The sequence below is a fragment of the Jaculus jaculus genome, chromosome 2, assembly GCF_020740685.1.
Source record: "Jaculus jaculus isolate mJacJac1 chromosome 2, mJacJac1.mat.Y.cur, whole genome shotgun sequence".
Lineage (NCBI taxonomy): Eukaryota > Metazoa > Chordata > Mammalia > Rodentia > Dipodidae > Jaculus > Jaculus jaculus.
In genome coordinates, this window is record NC_059103.1 from 171,302,176 (window position 1) to 171,313,473 (window position 11,298).

The window sequence follows — 11,298 nt, forward strand, 5'->3', positions numbered from 1 at the left end:
GAGTCTGTTAGTATTTATATGTTGGTAATATATACAGAACATATATGAACATATATGCATATATAGAACCTATATGTATATATAAATTTTATACACACACACACACACGTTACTCAGGACCTGGATTAATCTGGTATTGGGAGTAAAGGTAGTAAGGACCCAAGGCTGCCTCAGTGTTTGGGTGGGAGAGATTTGATGGACAATGGGACCAACATGTGGGGAGACACCGGTACAGGGAAGGGGAGTTCCAAGTGGGTCTGGACGCATGGGCGGGATGCAGTGGGGGAATCTGGTGGAGGGACAGGGGAGGTGGGGGTGCAGGCGTAAGGCAGTGTCTGGGAGAGGCTGTGGTCACTTGGCAAGACAGAAGGGGGAACAGAGAGGTAGAGTCGGGCAGTGAGACCATAAAACCTGCCAGATGTGGTCCAGGCAACTAGAAGATAGCCCCTGGAATGAAGTGAAATAAGATCTGTAGTGCAGTTAATGTGAGCATCGGGACAGGGCCGCAGAACCCTAAGGACCTAGGAAAGGACTTCCACCAAGCCAACGTCCCCCCTTCCCTTGGCCAGAGGGAAGAAGGGAGATATCTCAGAAGCATGTAGATTCGGATCTCCAGGGGAATGATCACTCAAGATCATCTACTTTCCTCTGCCCGGGCCCAATGCTCATCAAACAGCCTTATGATTAGTAATTTTGGGTTCTGGGATATATGTAAGGAATGATTCTCTAGTTAACCCAGACAGAAATCCTCTCCCAAAAGAAGCAGTTTCTGGTGCACGCCTTTAATCCCAGCACTCAGGAGGCAGAGGTAGGAGGATCGCCATGAGTTCAAGGCCACCCTGAGACTACATAGTGAATTCCAGGTCAGCCTGGACCACAGTGACACTCTACCTCAAAAAACAAAAAAAAAAAAAAAAAGAAGAAGAAGAAGAGGAAGAAGAAGAAGAAGAAGAAGAAGAAGAAGGAGGAGGAGGAGGAGGAGGAGGAGGAGGAGGAGGAAGAGGAGGAGGAGGAGGCCGGAGGAGAAGAGGAGGAAGAAGAAGAGGAAGAAGAAGCACTTTCCCCGTGCTTATTCAAACAGCGCCCAGGGCATCAGTTTCCTATGGCCTGGTTCATGTGTCCCCTTTGAGCTTAGTCATTCTGGGTACCCCGACTAGCCTGTGGTGGCCACAGGAGACACCATCTCTTTCATTTGGGGAGGCCCAGAAAGATTTAAGAGCATGGCTGCCTCAGGGCTGTGAGGCTCAGTTTAGCTAGCTAGCCCTGACTTCCCCATGAGTTTTCTGGGGGTATACTATTAAGGAATGGGGGAGCAAGCAAACAGAAAGTCACTATCCCCTCCAAATCCTGTAAAACATCAAACCACAAGCAGGGCTACTTTTGGATACCAAGTATCTTTCATGAAGGTAAGAGAATGCCGCATAACTTTGACCCCCTACGGATCCCATACAGGGAGACTTTCATACCCTTGACTCATCAACTTGTTAAATTAACATCTGCTTATGGTTTTCAATATGAATACAAGTGCCTGTGACTTGTCACTATTATAGAAATGTTCAAGCACCCATGGCCTTCTTTGTGGACCTGGGCAGAATTGCTCAATTTTGACTACACCTTGGACTCAGCTGGGGAGCTTAAGCAAATACAGGCCTCTGGATCCCACCTGCAGGGATCCTGATTCAGTACGTTTAGAGGATTCTCCAAGGTATGACATCTTCTAAAAATTAGATGAATCCCACACTTGTCAGAGCCCCTCACAGCTCTGAGAATTCCACAGGTTGAGATTTTAGACTCTAGCTTGCTCTAAGTCCAGTCTTGGAAAAATTGCTCCCTAGGAAGCTGTTAGAGAATTTCATCCAACTAAGCTACTGGGATAAATCTGAAATCTGTGAAGTATGGGCTGGGACTAGAGCCAAAGTCTCTCCATCCATTGGAATAATGAGGACTTGTTCCATGGGCTGCTGGGAGCCCACTGAGAGACAGCAAGTGACTGCTCAAAAGCAGAGCAGAAGCTCTGGACAGCAATAAAATCATAGTTGGCTAGAAATGTGGCTACTGGACAAACATTTTCCCAGCCTATGCAAGGCTCAGGGTTCCTTCCCCAGTACAACTAAATGAATTAAGTAACTATTATCACCAGGCGGTGAGAGCCATCCCTGTGCCAGGTGCTCCTCAAAGCCCTGCACAAGGGCTCAAGAGATGGCTTAGCGGTTAAGTGCTTGCCTGTGAAGCCTAAGGACCCCGGTACGAGGCTCGATTCCCCAAGACCCACGTTAGCCAGATGCACAAGGGGGCGCATGCGTCTGGAGTTCGTTTGCAGTGGCTGGAGGCCCTGGCGTGCCCATTCTCTCTCTCTCTCTCTCTCTCTCTCTCTCTCTCTCTCTCTCTCTCTCTGTCGCTCTCAAATAAATAAATAAATAATTTTTTTTTAAAAAGCCCTGCACAATATGCATTCATTTAATCCTCAAAAACCATCCTATGAAATAGGTAACATTATGTCCTTCCTCCTGACAAGAGAACTGAGAGACAAAGAGGTCAAGAATCTTCCCAGGGCTGGAGAAATGGCTTAGCAGTTAAGGCGCTTGCCTGCAAAGCCTAAGGACCCACGTTCAATCCTCCAATACCCACGTAAGCCAGATGCACAAGGTAGTGCATGCATCTGGAGTTTGTTTGCAGTGGCCAGAGGCCCTGGAGCACCGATCCACTCTCTATCTGCCTCTCTCTCTCTCCTTAATAAATAAATAAAAATTTTTTTTAATATCCCCAAAGTTACACAGCCAGCAAATCTCAGGCAAATATTTGCAAGTCAAAGAGTTCAGCTCCACAGTGGCTTAGAGGAACAGTAGAGCAGTTGGGAGGGGGGGTGGAGCGTGCTGTGTGAACACATGGGGATGCTTCTGGAGACCACTGTGCTGCTAAGAGGCTCTTGGCAGAGGGCCAGGTCTCAGCTGGGAGTGAACTCGTCATAGCTATTTGATTACTGGTGGTGGGACCCACCCTGTACTACCTGGTGGAGAGGCTTAGAGGAATTCAGGTTTCAATACAATGAAATGAGCCATACAGAATAGGAAACATTGATTTAAGACGTTATCCTTGAGGTACTATTGGTTAATGATCGCTGGGAGAAAGCGAGTCTTCATGTTTTTCAGTGGTGTAACCGCTGGTAAAATGCCCGCTGGTAAACCCCTATTAAGGAAGATTAGGGAGCTTGAAGGGACATCGCTGTCCTTTTTAGCTGGGCACTAAGTCTGCATAGCAGGACCCTCCTGAGACCACCCCTGGCACAGCTCAACAGGGACAGGTGCCCCTAACTGGCCAAATCTTGGGCTTGAAGCATCTCAGCTATTTTTCTGTTTGTGCACATGGTGGCTGTTTTCATTAAATATAGTTAACAAGAATTTCTTGCTTTTCGGAGCAAAGGAAGCAATCTCACAGATAGCAGAAATATTGTTGTTTTTATAAAAAATTCTTACTGCAAAAACAATATCCACTCATTGGATAAAGTTTAGAAAATAGTACCTTTAACCACTGAGCAATCTCTCTAGACCCCCATAGATAAGCCAAGAGAAAAAAAATTAAAAGCTTCCTCAGCCCCAAGATGAAGACACGCTGCCCACCATTTTATAGTGTGTTAGCCTGTACCTTTGGAACAGACCTCTTAACTCTGGGTATTAAAACTCCTTGTCACCCCCAAACAAGGTCATTCAATACATTTGGTTTTGGAGCTTATGTTCTTGGAAAGGGTGACTTAAGAATTCTCTCTCAGGCCTAGAGAGATGGCTTAGCAGTTGAGGCACTTGTCTGCAAAGCCTAAGGACTTGGGTTCGATTCCCCAGTACCCACGTAAGCCAGATGCATATGGTGGCACATGCATGTGGAGTTTGTTTGCAGAGGCTAGAGGCCCTGGCATGATCTTTCTATATCTATCTAAAGTAAACAAATAAAAATAAAAAATGCTTTGAAAGGATTCTCTCTCTTTTTCTACTTTAACAGGTAAAGCAAGAAAAAAATTATATATATATATATATTTATTTATTTATTTATTTATCAACAAACAAAGAGAGACAGAGAGAGAGAGAGATGGACATACCAGGGGCTTCTAACCACTGAAACAAACTCCAGATGCATGTGACACTTTGTGCATCTGCCTTTACAGGAAGAGTATTGGGGAATCAAACTCAGGTCATTAAGCTTTAAAGGCAAGCACCTTAACCACTGAGCCATCTGTCCAGCTCCAGGAAAATGTTTTGATCTAGTGACAACCCAATTATGTCATTTCTCAGTATAGTAGTTAACAATCAACCATGCATAGAAAAATGATTTAGATCCAAGCATGGCTCTAAACACACATGGAAAGCTGAGGCAAGAGAATTGCTATGAGTTTGAGGCCAGCCTGTGCTACAGAGTGCAACTATCTCAAAAAAAGGAAAGAGATGGGAAAGGGAAGGGAATGGAAGTGAAGCAGGGAAGAGGAAGGAAAGAAGGAAAAAAGGGAGGGAAGGAAGGAAGAAAAGTGACTTAATATGAGGAAAGAGGAAAAAAATCTATGTGATCACCCCTCACTCCTGGGCTGGAGGGAGCTACTCTATGGGAGTGACGTTGCTGGGATTAGGTTATTATTATTGTCACTTTTAGTTGCTATTCAGACAGCATGTGCACCTTCCGGATCTCATCGTTGTAGGTCACTTCATTCACTCCTCAGGTAATTAAGGAGCAGTAGGCATAGTAACCGTAGTGTACTGACTCTACACAGTAAGAAACTGAGGCAGAGATATGAGAGCTTGCACCATGTACAAGTGACAGAACCAGGACTTTAATTTGGACTCTGAGCCTAACCACCGAACAGCAATGCCTCTCCTTTATTTTGATTGTCTCTCACTTGAATTTAAGATGTTTCCTGCGAACAACGTTTTTGCATCCCCATAAGCTCTTTTTAAAAATATTTTATTTATTTATTTATTTATTTGGTCTTTCGAGGTAGAGTGTCACTCTAGTCCAGGCTGACCTGGAATTCACTGTGCAGTCACAGGGTAGCCTCGAACTTGCAGTGATCCTCCTACTTCTGCCTCCCTGAGTGCTGGGATTAAAGGCGTGTGCCACCATGCCCAGATTTTTATTTGTTTTTATTTGAAAGAGCAAGAAAGAGGCAGATCGAGAGAAAAAATGGGTGCTCTTGGGCCTCTAGCCAGTGCAAACGAATTTCAGACGTGTGCGCCACCTTGTGCATCTGGCTTTATGAGAGTACTGGGGAATAGAACCTGGGTCCTTCGGCTTTGCCAGCAAGAACTTTAACCATTAAGCCATCTCTCCAGCCCCCATAGGCTCTGTAGAGTGATGAAAAATAATCTTTTCCTACACTGGAGGTAAAGCCAGGTTCAGTGAGGTCACCTAGGACCAGGTGAGCTCATTAATGGCAAAAGTCCCTGGCCTAATGGAAGAATTTCTCAAAGTGACAGCTAGCTTGCTCCCCAGGGAATTTCTGGATGCAGGAGACTCCAAAGTCCTTGCTGTGCATTCCTCTTCTCCACACACCTGGGTGATCAGTCATAGAGTGAGCTAACAAGGGCGTTCACTACTCACCGGGTACTATGACACACACCTATAAGACCAGCACCCTGGGAAGGCTGAGGCAGGAAGGTAGAGTTTAGGGCTGGCCTAAGCTACATAGAAATATCCAGCAAAGCATAAAGGCATTGACACGAAACTTATGTCAGAATAATATTGCTAGGGCTGGAGAGAGTGCTCAGTGGCTATAGGCATTTACTTTCAAAGCCTGATAGCCAGGATTCAATTCCCTGGTACCCACATAAAGCCAGTGGTACATGCATCTGGAATTCATTTGTAGCAGTAGGAGGCCTGGGTACATACATACTCCCCTCTCTCATAAATAAATAAATAAATAAATAAATAAATAAATAAATAAATAAATAAATATTTTAAAAACTAGTATTTGAGCCGGGTGTGGTGGCACACGCCTTTAATCCCAGCACTCGGAGACAGAAGTAGGAGGATCGCTGTGAGTTTGAGGCCACCCTGAGACTACATAATGAATTCCAGGTCAGTCTGAGCTAGAGTGAGACCCTATCTTGAAAAAAAAAAACAAACTAGTATTTGTGGGGCTAGAGGAATGGCTTAGCAGTTTAGACACTTGCCTGTGAAGCCTAAGGACCCAGGTTCGATTCCCCAGTACCCATGTAAAGTCAGATGCACAAGGTGGTGCATGCATCTGGAGTTTGTTTGCAGGGGCTGGAGGCCCTGGCACACCCATTCTCTCTTTCTCTATCTGTGTCTTCCTTTCTCCCTTTCCCTCTCCCCCTCCCAAATAAATAAATAAATAAATAAATAAATAAAATATTTTTTTAAATAGTGTTGACAGGGCTGGAGGAATGGCTTAGCAGTTTAGGTGTTTGCCTGCAAAGCCAAAGGGCGCAGGTTCAATTTCCCAGGACCCATGTTAGCTAGATGCACAAGGGGGCGCACGCATCTGGAGTTCGTTTGCAGTGGCTGGAGGCCCTGGAGTGCCCATTCTCTCTCTCTCTCCCTTTCTCTGTCAACTAAATAAATAAAAGTCAAATATTTTTTAAAAATCAGTATTTATAAAAGGGCTGTCCTGCCAAGTGCAGAAGCACGTACCTGGTATACATGCACTTGTTCAAGAAGATTCTAAGTCAGAGGACAGCCTGGTCTACACAGTGAGTTCCCAGGACAGCCAAGGCAATACAACCACATAGAGATCTTTTCTTGAAAAAAAAAAAAAAAGAGTGAGGACCGGGGAAAAGCTATTGAATTCTGCTGGCCAACCAAGTCTTGGTGCACACTGAAGCATGCCAGCTAAGCAGCAGGTGCCATGCCCTTCCACCTGCTCTGTACAGTGGAGCTGATTGGAGGCTTCTATGACAAGTTCCGCCTTCATGGCAATCCAGAAAGGCAGGTAAGTGTCCCAACTCCATCCTACCTATGGAAAACACAGAGGCCCAGAAAAGGCTAAGAAGCCATAGAATCGTAAATTTTCATATGTGGGAGAAAAATCAGAGTTGCCTCAGCCAGGGACAGTGAGTATCCCTAGGAAACCTGATCTGGTGGTCACCCGGGGCACTGTGGTGGTTTGATTCAGGTGTGCCCCATAAACTCAGGTGTTCTCAATGCTAGGTTCCCAGCTGATGGAAATTTGGGAATTAACGCCTCCTGGAGGCAGTGTATTGTTGGGGGCGGGCTAATGGGTATTAAAGCCAGTTTCCCCATGCCAGCATTGGGCATACTCTCCTGTTGCTGTTGTCCACCTGATGTGGGCCAGGGAGTGATGTCCACCCTCTGTTCATGCCATCGTTTTCCGCTGCCATCATGGAGCTTCCCCTCGAATCTGTAAGCCAAAATAAACCCCTTTTTCCCACAAGCTGCTCTTGGTTGGGTGATTTCTATGAGCAATACAAACCCAACTTCAACAGGCACTGTGTGAACAAACATAGCTTTAGTGGGCAATGGTTATGGAGGTTCACTGGACACAACACGTTGTGGTGTGTATTCTACTGTCTGGCTTCTGCTCAGAATAGCTATTCTGATGTTCTCCAGGTTATTGTGTGGACTTTCACCCCTCTTCTTACTGAGAATTGAATTGCTTTCAACCATTTTCATTGCTGAGTATTCCATTGTATATCTATGCCATAATCTTTCTATTCCTCTATTGGCAGGCATATTTTGGTTGTGTCTAATTTTTGGCTTAAAAGGTACTATCTTGGGTTGGAGAGATGGCTCAGTGGTTAAGGAGCCTACCTTCAAAATAACAACCAGAGTTCATTTCCCTAGGACCCACATAAAGCCAGATGCACGAAAGGGGTGCATGCTTCTGGAGTTTGTATGCAGTAGCTAGAGGCCCTGGCACACCCATTCTCTTCCTTCTCTCTCTCTCTTTCTCTCTCTCTCTCTCTGCCTGCAAATAAATAAGATATATTTTTTAACTTACTATCTTGTGAGGCTGGAGAGATGGCTTAGCAGTTAAAGCGCTTGCCTGCGAAGCCTAAGGACCCATGTTTGCCTCTCCACATCCCATGTAAGTCAGACACACAAAGGTGAGGCAAGCATAAGATCACGCAAGCCCACTGGGTGGCACAAGCATCTGGAATTTGATATCAGTAGCTAAGGCCCTGGCACGCTAATTCTCTCCCTCTCTGTCTCTCTCTCACACTTGCTCTCTCTCTAAAAGAAAAGAAAAGAAAATTTAAAAAGTTACTATCTGTGGGTGCTTACCTGGGCCCCTCTCCTATGATGACCCTGCCTGACCGGTGACAGGCTAACCTGATGAACCCACTGTAAGATGAAAATATAGTAAGTGGACGATGCATCTAATGCACATTACCTAGCTTGGCAAGAGAGCACGTGGCAGAGCATTATGATCACCGGGTATAATATGAACCTTCAGGATCAATTCAAAATCACCACAGAGACACCCCTTTCCCTGAGCCTGCAAGGGTGTCTCCAGAAAGTTTCAACTGAGGAGAGAAGATGCGCTGTGAACGTGGGTGGCATCATCCCATGGGCCGGGTCCCTGATCAAATGAAAGGGAGACAGTGAGCCAAGCCCCCAGCATGCCCCTCTCTCTGCTCTTTGTTTTCAGGCTCAGTGTGGCTCACCTCGTGTTTCTGCTTCTCGGCCTCCCCACGATGGGCTGTATCCCTTCTTAAACTGTGAGCCAAACTAAACCTTCCCCTCCTTAAGTTGTTTTGGACGGGTATTTTTGTCACAGCAACAAGAAGGGCAACTCGAGCATGTGGCTAGCTATGAGCTGCCCTGCCACTGTCTGGTGTCTCACAAAAGGACTGGACTGTGTCTTGTTAGACCAAAGATCAAAAAACCATTTTTTTTTTTTTTTTTGAAGTAAGGTCTCACTCTAGCCCAGGAATTCACTATGGAGTCTCAGGGTGGCCTCGAACCCATGGCGATCCGCCTACCTCTGCCTCCCAAGTGCTAGGATTAAAGGCATGCGCCACCACGCCCGGCATCTTTTTGTTTTTTTTTCAACGTAGGATCTTGCTTCAGCCCAGACTGACCTGGAATTCACTATGTAGTCTCAGGGTGGCCTCAAACTCGTGGCGATCCTCTTACATCTGCCTCTCGAGTGCTGGGATTAAAAGGGCTAACCACTATGCCTAGCCTTTTTATTTTTTTACTTTTTTGGGGGCAAAAAAACCTTTTTAATTACAACATGATTTTTATTGACTGTATAATGTCTTTGTTCTGTTGTAAATTTAAAAGGAAATCACATCAAACTATCATAAGCAGGAGACCATCTGGATGTACATTAGGTCATTCAGTCGCCCACCATGCCCATGCCCAAGATGTGTGCTCTTCCGCTCCCCTTCATCTGTGCAGTGGCATTGTGGCTCAGTGACGTGCCAAGGGTTGTTAAGAGACAGAGGCAGGATTCAAACCCAGACCCGATGAATTGGGAGTAGCGTTGTCAGGTCTCAGGCCCATGGTGCTACACTCACTTACAGATAGCGGGTGGGGACAGGTGACACTCCCTTAGAGCTGCAGGCTCCATAGACCCTTCTGGAAGCAGGACCACTTCATTTCAGCAGCTGACTGAATGCAGAATATTTCTGTTGTGTCTACGTGGTCTTGCTTCCAGCAATGTGAGATCACAACACAGTTGACTTAATTAACAACAACGACCAAAAAAAAAAAAAATAGAAAAGAAAATACAGAGCCTGGCGTGGTGGCGCACGCCTTTAATCCCAGCACTCAGGAGGCAGAGGTAGGAGGGTCACCATGAGTTCGAGGCCACCCTAAGACTGCATAGTGAGTTCCAGGTCAGCCTGGACTACAGTGAGACCCTATCTCTAAAAAACAAAAACAAAACCAAAATACATATAGGGCCAAAGGGATGGCATAGCAGTTAAGGTATTTGCCTGAGAAGGCTAAGGACCCAGGTTCAATTCCCCAGGACCCACATAAGACAAAGTTCACGGGGGGGGGGGGGGCGCATGTGTCTGGAGTGTGTTTGCAGGGGCTGGAGGCCCTGGTGTGCCCATTCTCTCTCTGTCTCTGTCTGCCTCTCTCTCTGTCTCTCTCTCAAAATGGATGAGTAAGTTTTTAAAAAAAATTTAAAATACATCTATTTTAACTTTTGAAAATAAATTACTGGAAATCAGAACCGTATGATTGCCAGTGAGCAGTGTCTATATTTAAGAATTAGAAGAGAGGAATTATTCTCTCTACAGTGCTACTGGAAATGACCCTACCAACCCCTTTCTGATAAGCCGGGGCTTGCTTGGAAACCCTGTCTTGCTAGAGAAGTCATTTTGTGTCTGCTTCAGGTTCTGTCTTTCTTTCTTTTTTTGTGGTTTTCCAAGGTAGGGTCTCACTCTAGCTCAGGCTGACCTGGAATTCACTATGTTGTCCCAGGGTGGCCTTGAACTCTTGGTGATCCTCCTACCTCTGCCTCCCGAGTGCTGGGATTAAAGGCGTGGGCCACCACGCCAGGCTGTGTATTTTTATTTATTTATTTATTTTTGGCATCTTGTCCCAGGGTGGCCTTGAACTCTTGGTGATCCTCCTACCTCTGCCTCCCGAGTGCTGGGATTAAAGGCGTGGGCCACCACGCCAGGCTGTGTATTTTTATTTATTTATTTATTTTTGGCATCTCTTCCTCAGTTGTGCGGGTGCTCCAGGCTGTGCTGGGATGCAACCACAACTGGCCCTCCTAGCCCCTGGAACCTGATCAGTAAGGGTTCACTGGAAGAAGAATTTTGTTCCCTCGAGAAAAATAAGAGCTGGTTGAGCTGAAGAGATGGCTTAGCGGTTAAGCGCTTGCCTGTGAAGCCTAAGGACCCCGGTTCGACGCTCGGTTCCCCAGGTCCCACGTTAGCCAGATGCACAAGGGGGCGCACGCGTCTGGAGTTCGTTTGCAGAGGCTGGAAGCCCTGGCGCGCCCATTCTCTCTCTCTCCCTCTATCTGTCTTTCTCTCTGTGTCTGTTGCTCTCAAATAAATAAATGGAAAAAAAGTAATAAGAGCTGGGCTCATGGCTGAGGGATGTGGTACCTGACAGGCTTGGGATGCCAGCGGAACCTGTCTTTTCATTCTGCTACCACGCTGTTTTTGATTAGCTAGATATGGACTTGGGACAGCCAGCTTTTCTGCATCTCTAGGCAGGGAGTTGTCACAGCAAAGTTGAGCTGGTCACTCTGTGGTGAGCTGGCCAAGCAAGGTGGTTCTCAAGAAGGGAGAGAAGGCATTCTTGGTAGCTGTTTACTATGGGTCTGTCTGTCCCTGGGCTATGAGAGCCCAGGACCTGCTAGGA